We start from the raw sequence: 12,708 nt of genomic DNA, 5'->3' as shown, positions 1-12,708 counted from the left end.
AAACCTCCCCGAAACCAAACCAACTACCCCGACAAGTCACATAGCCACAATTGCATATATGTAAAACACCAAATAGGGGGAACATGTCTAAATACTCAAAACGCCCGGCCGGGTCATTACATTCTCCCCTTCTTAAATAAATATTCATCCTCGAACGGGTCTAGAATTATACTTAGAGTCTCAAAAATTTGAGGATGTCTTCTTCGCATCTCCTGTTCGGTCTCCCAAGTAGCCTCCTCGACCACTAACCTCTCCAACGAACTGCCATTGATGTTATATTCTTCGACCTCAACTTTCGAATCTGCCGATCCAAAATGGCCACCATCCCCACATCATAATTCAAATTCCTATCTAACTACACTTTGCTGAAGTAAAAAATATGTGACGGATCCCCATAATACTTCTGTTGCATAGAAACATGAAACATTTGGTGAAATCTTGATAGACTAGGTGGCAAGTCAAGTCTTTAGGCTACCTCTCCAATCCTCCCAAGCGCCTCAAAAGGAACAATATACCTAGGTCTCAACTTGCCCTTCTTCTCGAACCTCATCATACCCTTCATGGGCGAAACTCTGAGTTGAACCTTCTCACCCACCATATATGCAACATCACGAGACTTCCTATCAGTATAACTCTTCTGTATGGACTGCGTTGTATGAAGCCATTCCTAAATTAACTTCACCTTCTTCAAAGCATCACAGACCAAATCTGTGCCAAATAACCTAGCCTTCCTAGGCTCAAACCAATCGACCGTAGAATGACATTGCCTCCTACATAAGGCCTAATTAGGAGCTATCTAGATATTCAGCTGATAGTTGTTGTTGTAGGCGAACTCTGCTAGCGGTAGAAACTGATCCTATGATCCTCTAAAATTAATGACACAGGCACGTAACATGTCCTCTAAGATCTGAATAGTGCGCTCGGACTTCCCGTCCGTCTGGGGATAAAATGTCGTACTCAGCTTGACCCATGTGCCTAACTCACGATGCACTTCTCTCCAAAAATGTGGTGTAAACTGTGTGCCTCGATCCGAGATAATAGATACGGGCACACCATAACGGCGAACAATCTTCTGAATATAAACCTGAGCTAGCTACTCTAAAGAATAAGTAGTCATGACTGGAATGAAGTGTGAAAACTTGGTCAGTCTGTCCATAATGACCCACACTGTATCAAATCTCCTCAAGGTCTGTGGAAGCCCAAATACAAAATCCATAGTGATACGCTCCCACTTCCACTCCGGAATGTCAAGACTTTGAAGCAAACCACTGAGTCTCTGATGCTCATACTTCACTTGCTGACAGTTCGAACATCGAGCAACATACTCCACAATATCTTTCTTCATCCTCTGCCACCAATTGTGCTGCCTCAAATCTTGATACATCTTTGCGGTACCTAGATGAATAGAATATCGTGAACTATGGGCCTCTTCATGAATTAACTCACATAACCTATCCACATTTGAAACACAGATCCGACCATGTAGTGCCAAATCTACAAGTCTTATCTTATACTGGGTCACAGTCATACCCTCTTGGCATAGCTGATTAAACTCCCTACGCAACTCCTCTCTGCGAGTCTGTGGAACAAACTTCTCTAAGAAGAGAACTGAGAACTCATACCATGTAAGTGGTGTTGCGCCAGCTGGTTTTCCTGATTCATAAGTCTGCCACCATTTGTAGGTTGCCCCTGTTAGCCGAAAAGTAGTAAAGGCAACTCCATTGGAGTCCATAATACCCATTGCGCGAAAAACCAAAGGCACCAATCCAGAAAACCCTGAGCATCCTCTGACTCTCCTACGCTGAACTTCGAGGGGTCAAGCCTCTTAAACCGCTCCAACCTCTTTTGCTCCTCAACAGTCATAGGTGGACCAACCTCGGCCCGAGCAGCAATAACTGGCTGAACTAGTAACATCTCTGGTGTCTGATAACCTTGAGCTAGCTGTCCTAGTATATGGGTCGCAGGATTCTAAGCTCCTCCCCCAGCCTGTGAGGCAGCTGGTGCAACTAGTACCATACCCGCTTGAGCCAAGCTTGTGCATACGCTCAAGATTTGTGCCAAAGCTTCCTAGAGACCAGGTATTACAATAGGTATCGTCGGTGTCTGAGTTGGTCACACCAGCTTAATAGTATCTGGAACCTGCTCCTCTACTGGAGTGAGTGGTGGCTCTACAAGTGCTTCTCTAGATGTAGTATGATCCCACCTCGGCCTCTACCTCAGTCGTGTCCTCTTGCGGCCCTACCTGGTGGTGATGGTTCTTGTCCGCCTGATCTAGTTGAACGTGTCCTTACCATTTGTAGGAGAATAGAATAGTAAAGGTTCAAACTTCGGAGATAACAAATCTGCACGAAAAGAATGCAAGAAAATGAAGCTTTCCTAACAGTTGGTAGCCTCTCGAAGATAAGTACATACATCTCTGTACCAATCCACAAGACTCTACTAAACTTGATCATGACCCGTAGAACCTATGAACCTAGGGCTCTGATACCAACTTGTCACAACCTCAAACTGCCAACCGGACATGATGGCATCCAACTTACTTGCTAGGCAATCCAAGCAGAACAAAATGAAATATAAATACTGAATTAACAAAAATAGTATAAGTTTAAAGCTAAATAATATAAACAACGGCGTTGATACAAAGCAAATCCCCTAGAACTAGTAAATACAAAGTCATGAGCTCTAAAAGAAAATACAAGTTTAAAATGCTAAATAACCATACTGTCAAATAAAGACAACAGTACAAAATAAAAAGAGATGCCAAGACTGCGATCGAAATGCAGCTCTACCTCGTCTCTCAGATAACTCAACAAGCAAAACTCCACTACTGGCGACTCGGTCCAGCACTTGGATCTCCACAGTTAAGTACAGAGTGTAGTATGAGTACAACTGACCTCATGTACTCATCAAGTATCATAACTAACCTCAACGAGATAATAAAAATAAGAATTACAAATAATACTCGCTAATCACCTATAGAGTTCATAATTTCAACAAGTATAGAACAATAATATGATCAAGTCATGAATCGCAGAAAGAACCACCTTGGTGCACACAATTACTTAACGTACTTTGCTCAGTTAAAAATCCACCATATGAAGAAGATATGCAAATAAAGCAGATAACAGTTAAAGAAGTTGCAAGTAAAAATGAAATGCAACCACCAAATCAAACACTGGCCAGCATTTCCTTAGAATTTTCATAACAGTACCAAACCACTTATCACTTTTCCTAAATCCCGCATGTACACCATCAAGAAAAAATATGAGAGGGTGACCCTAGGGGGATGGATCCATATCCACACGTTGCACGGTATAGTCACATGCAACAATCATAATTCGCTTGGTGTAGTCACAAGCTCAATATCACAATCCGGCCGGTGTGGTCATAAGCTACCAGACCAAACCATATCAAACAATAAGCAAAAATATACAAGAATACATGTATATGATCAAAGAATATTATATTTTATACTCCTGAACTGGTATAAGTAACATGCTAAAGTGTATGCATGTGCAAAGTGTGCTATCATAGCTCAAATCAGGAAAATTTTATCACGAAAGTAGCAATTATCAAGTTCAATCAGGAGATTAACCTCTATGTAACCTCAAACATGGTTCAAATAACTCACAATAGGGTTACAAATATAAGAAACATCACAACATAAAGCTTAGCAATTAATTCAAGGCATATCATACCCTAAGCACTACCCCGAGAATGAATAATACTTCGGTGCACGCATATGGGCTCAACCCCACACATATGCACCACCTATATCACGTAACTATCACAAATAACTCAGGAAACTAGTGTCTCAACCATGTTTAGGTAAGATACTTATCTCAAGAAAGGCAAATCAATCCTCTAATAAGCCCTTCCCGCGTGAATCAACCTCCGTACGATTCGAATCTAGCCAAAAATCACTTAATATCATCAATAAACCTAAGATCTTTAACTAAAATCAAAAAGTCAACCCCAAGCCCGCACCCCGAAACCCAAAAAAACTTACAAATTTCGAACACCCATTCTGATACGAGTCCAAATATATGTGTTTCACCCAATTCCAATTTCAACTCGACCCTCAAATCATCAAATCTCACTCTCTAAAATCATAGTCCAAACCCCCCCCCCCCCCCCAAAAAAAAATCTCACCTTTAATTCATGTACATTAGGTGTAATAATCTATGGATAATCAATATCTAACACCAAAATTGATTAAAGATCACTTACCCTTCAATTGTGATAAAAAAAAAGCCTCCAAACATTGCCCCTAGCTGAGCTCCACAACTCCCAAAATGAGAAACAATCAAACCCTTCGAAATATAACATTGTTAGTGATTCTGCATCTGCGGACACTTAACCGCAATTATCGTTCTGCTTCTGCGGTAAATGGACCGCACCTATGATCCCCTCTAAGCACCCGACCTTCCACTTCTGCGGATCCTCCGCACTTGCGAGTTCGCTTCTGCGAACTCTTACCGCTCATGCGCAAGCGCATCTGCGCTTCTATGCCCGCATTTGCGGACTTCCTCTGCCATGCCCAACTTTTGCACCAGCACAACACTGGCTACACCTGCGGCTCCGCATCTGTGGCAAAGCCCCCACAAATGCGAAAACACTAGAAGCCCTGAACCTTCAGCAATACAACTAAGTCAAAAATGGTTCGAACTCAATCTGAAACACCGTCGGGGGCCCCGGGAGCCGATCCAATCATACCAACCAATCCCAAAACATAACGGACCTACATGAGGCCTTAAATCACTCCAAAAATATCAAAACCACAAATCATACCTCAATTCAAGCCTAAGAAACTAATCCAACATTCCAAATTCAAAACTTACGCCGAACAAGCCTAAAGAACTCAGAATGACTTCAAATTTTGCATGCAAGCTCCAAATAACATGATGGACCTATTTCAACTCCCAAAACCAAAATTCGGACCCGATATCATTAAGGTCAACTCTCGGTCAAACCTATCAACCTTCCAAACCTTCAACTTTCCAACTTTCGCCAAAAAGCACCAAATTAACCTACGAACCTCCAAATCCACATCCGAACATACGCCTAAGTCCGAAATCACCATACGAAGCTATTGGAACCATCAAAACCCTATTCTGGAGTCATCTACATAAAAGTCAAACTTCACTCAACTCTTACAACTTAAGCTTCCAACCTTGGGACTAAGTATCCCAAATCACTCCAAAACCTCCCCGAAACCAAACCAACTACCTTGTGAAGTCACGTAGACACAATTACACATATGTAAAGTATTAAATAGGGGAGAACAGGGCTAAAATACTCAAAATGATCGGTCAGATCATTACTGGATCGTGGTGGGCTTTCTCCCCTTCAATCTGCAGAAGTATTTGATTCTCTTACTGGACTATGGTCTAAAGCCCCTAGCTAGCATGCCATTTTAAAAAGCTCAAATTCTACCAACCGCTCTTTTGGCTGATCTATTGAAGCCCATTATATTGCTACAAGGATATATGACATCTTATCGGGGGGAGTTGTATATTCCTCAAAGTTTATATTACTTGCCTTTTTTTGTTGATGCTAGACGTGAGGTATATGATCCCGATCGAAACAAATCCATGGGGTGAAATGCCTAACGGTACGGGAGACAACTGTCCTGCTAGAAATGCAGGAACCAAGTTGAGTGATGTCGTTGATGGAGAACTATATGATCCATCTAGTACTCAAGATTGGGATAGAATAAAAGTTTATGATGACCAAGATGTTATTAATAAGGTGATCGATCGAAAGAGATATACTCATTTTCTTCTTTCTGGGTTTCTTGGGAAGCTCCACGTGATCACTAAAGATGCAAATCACAATATCGTGGTCCTGCAGGCGGATAGGCAAAATGATTCAGATCCTTCTCCATTAACCTCTTTGGATACCTCTCTGCAGGATTTTTAACTACTTGTAAACTGCAATTTGTTTTTTTTATTAGTAACCGACCAAGGTTGGTCGGTTTTCTGGGTTTAATTTTGGCAGAAAATGCATGTTTTTGTAGCTACACCACCTTCCAAATCAAAACAGCATACCAATACCCTCAATTCAACTCTAAAAACCACCAAATCACCACAAATCTATCACGACCCAAATTAACCCTCCGTAAGGTGTTGTGACGGCACCTAGTCTTTATGACTAGGTAAGCCTAATATTACGAAAAATGTAAAGAAAGCACATCATTTTAAATATAAACAACATATTGTGACTAACCAAAAGTAGTACCACTCGGCATATACAAAATAATTTCCCAAGACCCGAAATATCACTAAGTCACAAGCTGCTATAATCTATGTAGCTCTATACAAAAGTCTGAAGATAACAAAGAAAGTCTCTAGGCGAGGGAGTACAAGGGGACTCCGAGGATCTGCGGACGCAAGCACAAGTACCTTGAAGTCTCCTCAGCAGCACGCACTAACCCCGAGGCTGATAGCTCACACTTGGATCTACACACGAAAATATGTGCAGGAAAGGGCATGAGTACACCATAATGGTACCTAGTAAGTGCCAAGCCTAATCTCGGTCGAGTAGTGACGAGGTCAAGTCAAGGCCTTACCAGAGTAAATATAATAAATTAAACAGTAGAAGATATAAGAAAATATTTAGTAACACAGTTAAAGAAATTCTCAAAAATTTAACAGCTAAGGGAGCCCTCGGCTCAGAACAAGGTAAACACAGTGGGAAATCTCCCGGGATACCGTCCCATAGTTCCAAATGAATATGCAGTACAGGGGGATCTCCCGAAATACATCCGTAGTCCCAAAGTAAATATGCAGTGCTGGGGGATCTCCCGGAATACGTCCGAAGTCCCAAAGTAAATATGCAGTGCTGGGGGATCTCCCGGAATACGTCCGTAGTCCCAAAATAAATATGCAAGACAGGGGGGATCTCCCAGAATATGTCTGTAGTCCCAATTTAAATATGCAACGCAAGATGAAATGGCAGGTATGGCATCGAGTTATACAATTTATACTGAACACAGATAAGGAAAGTAGGGATTTAACTAAGCATGGCGCACAGAATGTCAAATAGGCAGTTAAAACACGTAAGAATGATCCTCTAATCTAAGCTAAAAAATTAAACGTATTAGTGTAATTTAATAAGGGAAAAACAGTTTATGATTTAGAAAGGAAAAAATAGGATTTTTGCAATAATAGCCCGTGTACGTACTCGTCACCTCACGCACACGGCGCCCAAACATCAATTAATATCAAACATCCTAAGGGAAAAGTCCCCAACACAAGGTTAGGCAAGCCACTTACCTCAAACCGCTCAAATCAACTCGATATCACGTTCTTGCCACGAGTATCCGACTCCAAATGGCCCGAATCTATTCAAATTAATTGCATAATATAAATATGATTACAAGTAACTAATTTAGCTAATTAATTCGAAGCTAAAGCGTGAAACAAAAAGTCTCCCCGGGCCCACGTATCGGAATCGGGTAAAAGTTACAAATTTTGAACACCTATTCACTCACGAGTTCACTCGAATAAAAATCATCTAAATCCGACGTCAAATTCCCATTCAAATCTTAGATTTTCAATTGGGGAACCGTTTTCCCCATTTCCAAACTTCTACCCTCAAATTCCTTAATTAGACGAGGAAAATAATAATAGATTAATGTATTATGATCAAAATAGAGTTAGAATTAGTTACCCAATAGTTCTTCTTCAAAATCCCTTCAGAAATCGTCTCCCACCGAGCTCTAAATCGAATTGGTAAAAAATGAGGAATGAACCCTCGAAGCTGCCTCTTCAACCCAGCGATTTCCGCATATGCGCTCATGGGGCCGCATCTGCGGTCACGCACCTGCGGAAAAATCATCGCAGGTGCGAAGGTCACTTATCTGGCCTGGGGCCGCATCTGCGAGAAATTCCTCGCACCTGCGGATACCGTACCTGCCGTCCAAATCGGCGCATCTGCACATTTCACTAAGGTAGCCAGGCTCCGCACCTGCGCCCACGCTTCGCACCTGCGGGCTCGCAGGTGCGGTCAAACTTGTGCACCTGCGCTCCATCACTAGCTCCGCCAGTTCCGCATCTGCGCACTCCCTCTACACCTGCGGCTCTTGCACCTGCGGCGTCCCTTCCGCAGGTGCGAAACACCAGAACCAGCAAAGGCATTAGATTTTTCCTAAGTCCAAATTTATTCTGTTAAGCATCCGAAATACACCCGAGGCCCCCCAGGACCTCAATCAAACATACCAACCAATCCTAAAATACCATACGAACTTAGTCGAGCCTTCAAACCACATCGAACAACACCAAAATCATGAATTAAGCACGGATTCAAGCCTAAGAATTTAAAAAATTCCAAATTTTACAAAGGACGCCGAACCACATCAAATATAGTCCGAATGACCTCAAATTTTACACACAGGTTACAAATGACACTACGAAGCTACAACCACTTTCAAAAAACCATTCCGAGCTCGATATCAAAATTTCCACTATCGGCCGAAATCGCCGAAAAACTAACTTTCGCCAATTCAAGCCTAAATCTACTACAGACCTCCAAAACACATTCCGGACGCGCTCCTAACCCCAAAATCATTCAACGGAGCTAACGGATTCGACGGAATTTCATTCTGGATCCATCTTCACGTAGTTCCGACTACGGTTCAAACTCTAAGGCTTAAACTCACAATTAGGGACTAAGTATCCAAAACTCTCCGAATTATTTAACCAATCACTCCGGCAAGTCCAAATAGTGGAAACAAATATGGGGAAAACAGTTATTAGTGGATCGGGGCTCTAACTCTCAAAATGACAGGCCGGGTCGTTACATCCTCCCTCTTAAAATATTCGTTCGTCCTCGAACGAGTATAAAGACATACCTGAAACTGTGAAAAGATGAGGGTACTGGCTGTGCATATCTTGCTCGGTCTCCCAAGTCACCTCCTCCACCGGACCTTTACTGAAGCAATATTCTTTGACCTGAGCTTTCTGACCTGCCTGTCCAAAATGGCTACTGGCTCCTCAACATAAGATAGATCCTTGTCCAACTGGACTAAGCTGAAATCCAATACATGAGTCGGATCACCGTGATACTTCAGGAGCATAGACACGGGGAATACCGGGTGAACTCCTGCTAGGCTGGGAGGCAAGGCAAACTCATAAGCAACCTCCCCAACTCGCCACAATATCTCAAAAGGACCAATGAACCTCAGGCTCAGCTTGCCCTTCTTCCTGGACCTCATGACGCCCTTCATAGGCGATACCCGAAGCAAGACCCGCTCACCAACCATAAATGCCAAATCACGAACCTTACGGTCCACATAACTCTTCTGCCTGGATTGGGCTGTGCGAAGTCTCTCCTGAATCATCTTCACCTTATCCAGAGCATCCCGGACCAAATCTGTACCCAATAATCGGGCCTCGCCCGGCTCAAACCATCCCACTGGGGACCGATACCGCCTACCATACAAAGCCTCATACGGTGCCATCTGAATGCTGGACTGGTAACTGTTGTTGTAAGCAAACTCGGCAAGTGGCAAGTATTGGTCCCATGACCCTCTGAACTCCATCACACAGGCACAGAGCATATCCTCAAGAATCTGAATCGTGCGCTCGGATTGCCCGTCCGTCTGAGGGTGAAAGGTTGTGCTCAGCTCCACCTTAGTACCTAACTCCTGTTGTACGGCTCTTCAAAACCGTGATGTGAACTGTGTACCTCTATCTAAAATGATGGATACTGGATACCATGAAGGCAGATAATCTCTCTGATATAAATATCAGCCAACCTCTCAGAAGAATAAATGGTCGACACTGGAATAAAATGAGCTGACTTGGTGAGTCGATCCACGATCACCCAAATAGCATCAAACTTTCTCAAAGTCCATGGAAGTTCAACTACAAAGTCCATGGTGATCTTCTCCCACTTCCACTCTGGGATCTCTAACCTCTGAAGTAATCCACCTGACCTCTGGTGCTCATATTTGACATGCTGACAGTTGAGACACTTGGCCACAAACCCAACTATATCCTTCTTCATCCTCCTCCACCAGTAGTGCTATCTCAAATCCTGGTACATCTTCGTGGCACCGGGATGAATAGAGTACTGCGAGTTGTGGGCCTCCTCGAGAATCAACTCCCGAAGCCCATCTACATTGGGAACATAGATCCGGCCATGTATCCTCATCACACTATCATCACCAATAGTCATATCTCTGGCATCACCTCGTCGAACCCTGTCCTGAAGAACTAGAAGATGAGGATCATCATACTGGGGTTCCCTGATATAGTCATAAAGAGAAAACCGAGCAACCACACAAGCTAATACCCGGCTAGGCTCTAAAATATCCAATCTCACGAACTGACTGGCTAAGGCCTGAACATCCAAGGCTAAGGGCCTCTAAATTGCCGGAAGATATGCTAAACTCCCCAAACTCTCTGCCCGGCGACTCAAGGCATCGGCCACTACATTGGCCTTCCTCGGGTGGTATAATATAGTGATATCATAGTATTTAAGTAGCTCCAACCACCTCCGCTGACACAAATTAAGGTCCTTCTGCCTGAACAAGTGTTGCAAACTCCGGTGATCAGTGTAGATCTCACAAGGAACACCGTACAAATAATGACACCAGATCTTCAAGGCATGAACAATAGCTGTTAACTCGAGATCATGGATCGGATAATTCTTCTCATGAACCTTTAACTGTCTAGACGCGTAGGAAATTACCCTACCATCTTGCATCAATACCACTCCAAGGCCAATCCTCGAGGAGTCACAATAGACAGTGTAGGACCCCAAACCTGTAGGCAATACTAATACTGGAGTTGTAGTCAAAGATGTCTTGAGCTAATGAAAGCTCTCCTCACACTCCTCGGTCCACTTGAATAGAGCACCCTTCTGGGTCAATCTGGTCATAGGTGCCGCAACGGATGAAAATCCCTCCACAAAGCGATAGTAATACCCCGCCAAACTAAGGAAATTGTGGATCTCCGTAGCTGATGATGGTCTAGGCCAACTCTGCACTGCCTCCACCTTCTTCGGATCTACCTTGATCCCATCACAAGACACTATGTGGCCCAAGAATGCCACTGAATCAAGCCAGAATTCACACTTAGAAAATTTTGCATACAATTTCTTCTCCCTCAAAGTCTGAAGCACGGTCCTCAGGTGCTGCTCATGATCTTCCCGAGACCGGGAATATACCAGGATGTCGTCAATAAACATAATGACAAAGGAATCAATATAAGGCCGGAACACACTGTGCATCAAATGCATAAAGGCTGCTGGGGCATTGGTCAGCCCAAATGACATGACAAGGAACTCATAGTGACCATATCTGGTCCTGAAAGCAGTCTTCGGGATGCCCGGCTCTCGAATCTTCAACTGATGATAGCCAGAACGCAAGTCAATCTTGGAAAACACCCTGGCACCCTGTAACTGATCAAATAAATCATCGATGCGAGGCAAAGGATACATGTTCTTCACTGTAACCTTGTTCAACTGCCGATAATCAATACACATACGCATAGAACTATCCTTCTTCTTCACAAATAAGACCGGAGCACCCCAAGGTGATACACTAGGCCTGATGAAACCCTTATCAAGCAACTCCTGCAACTGCTCCTTCAACTCCTTCAACTCAGGAGGAGCCATACGGTATGGAGGAATAGAAATGGGCTGAGTGCCAGGCAATAAATCAATGCCGAAATCAATATCTCTATCGGGCGGCATACCCGGAAGATCAGCTGGAAACACATCAGAGAAGTCCCTCACTACTGGGACTGACTCAACTGTAGGGGTATCAATACTGACATCTCTCACATAGGCCAAATACGCATCACACCCTTTCTCAACCATTTGCTGAGCCTTAAGAAATGAAATGACCCTGCGGGGAGTATACTCTAAGGTACCTCTCCACTCTAATCTCGGCAAACCTGGCATAGCCAGCATCATGGTTTTAGCGTGATAATCAAGAATAACATAATGGGGCGATAACCAGTCCATGCCTAAGATAACATCAAAATCTACCATAGTGAGTAATAACAAATCGGCTCTGGTCTCAAAATCACTAAGAGCAATCAAACACAATCGATATACGCGGTCCACAACGAGAGAATCTCCCACGGAAGTAAATACATAAACAGGGGAACTCAAAGAATCCCGAGATATCCCCAAATATGGAGCAAAATAAGAAGACACATATGAATACGTAGAGCCTGGGTCAAATAATACTGATGCATCCCTATGACAGACAGGGACAATACCTGTGATGACTGAATCTGAAGCGATGGCCTCTGAACGGGCTGGAAGGGCATAGTACCTGGCATGGCCTCCCCCTCTAGGGCGACCTCGACCTCCCCGACCTCTACCTCGAGCTGGCTGAGGAGGTGGGGTGGCAGCTGGGGCTGGAAGAACGGTGGAGCACGCGGAGGCTGATAAGTCTATGGAGGTGCACCCCTCCTGGCTCTAGGGAAATCTCTAACCATGTGACGAGTGTCACCACACTCAAAATAACCCCTCGAAGGACGCGACGGCTGGGACTGACTTGGACCTGGCCTGCTGGACTGGCCGGTAATAGAACCTCGAGCAGGAGGCACACTGGATACTGGCAGTGCATAATAGGGCTCCTGCGGTCTAGGAGGAGCTGGAACACCACTGGTTGCTGGAAGAGCTGAATAAACAGGGAGACTCACAAAACCCCTATCATAGCGTGCTGCTGGTGCACGAGCTCCTGAA

At 43.8% G+C, this 12,708-nt stretch overlaps 1 pseudogene; it reads left to right on the top strand.

Moving 5' to 3' along the window:
- Nucleotides 1-5,922, top strand: part of LOC142166902 (F-box/kelch-repeat protein At1g22040-like) — a 105,243-nt pseudogene extending 99,321 nt beyond the window's left edge.
- The last annotated feature ends 6,786 nt before the right edge of the window (nt 5,923-12,708 follow it).

The sequence above is a fragment of the Nicotiana tabacum genome, chromosome 2 (assembly GCF_000715075.1).
Source record: "Nicotiana tabacum cultivar K326 chromosome 2, ASM71507v2, whole genome shotgun sequence".
In the NCBI taxonomy this organism is placed as follows: domain Eukaryota; kingdom Viridiplantae; phylum Streptophyta; class Magnoliopsida; order Solanales; family Solanaceae; genus Nicotiana; species Nicotiana tabacum.
Note: the sequence above shows the minus strand (reverse complement) of the source record. Positions and strands in the feature narration are given on the sequence as shown.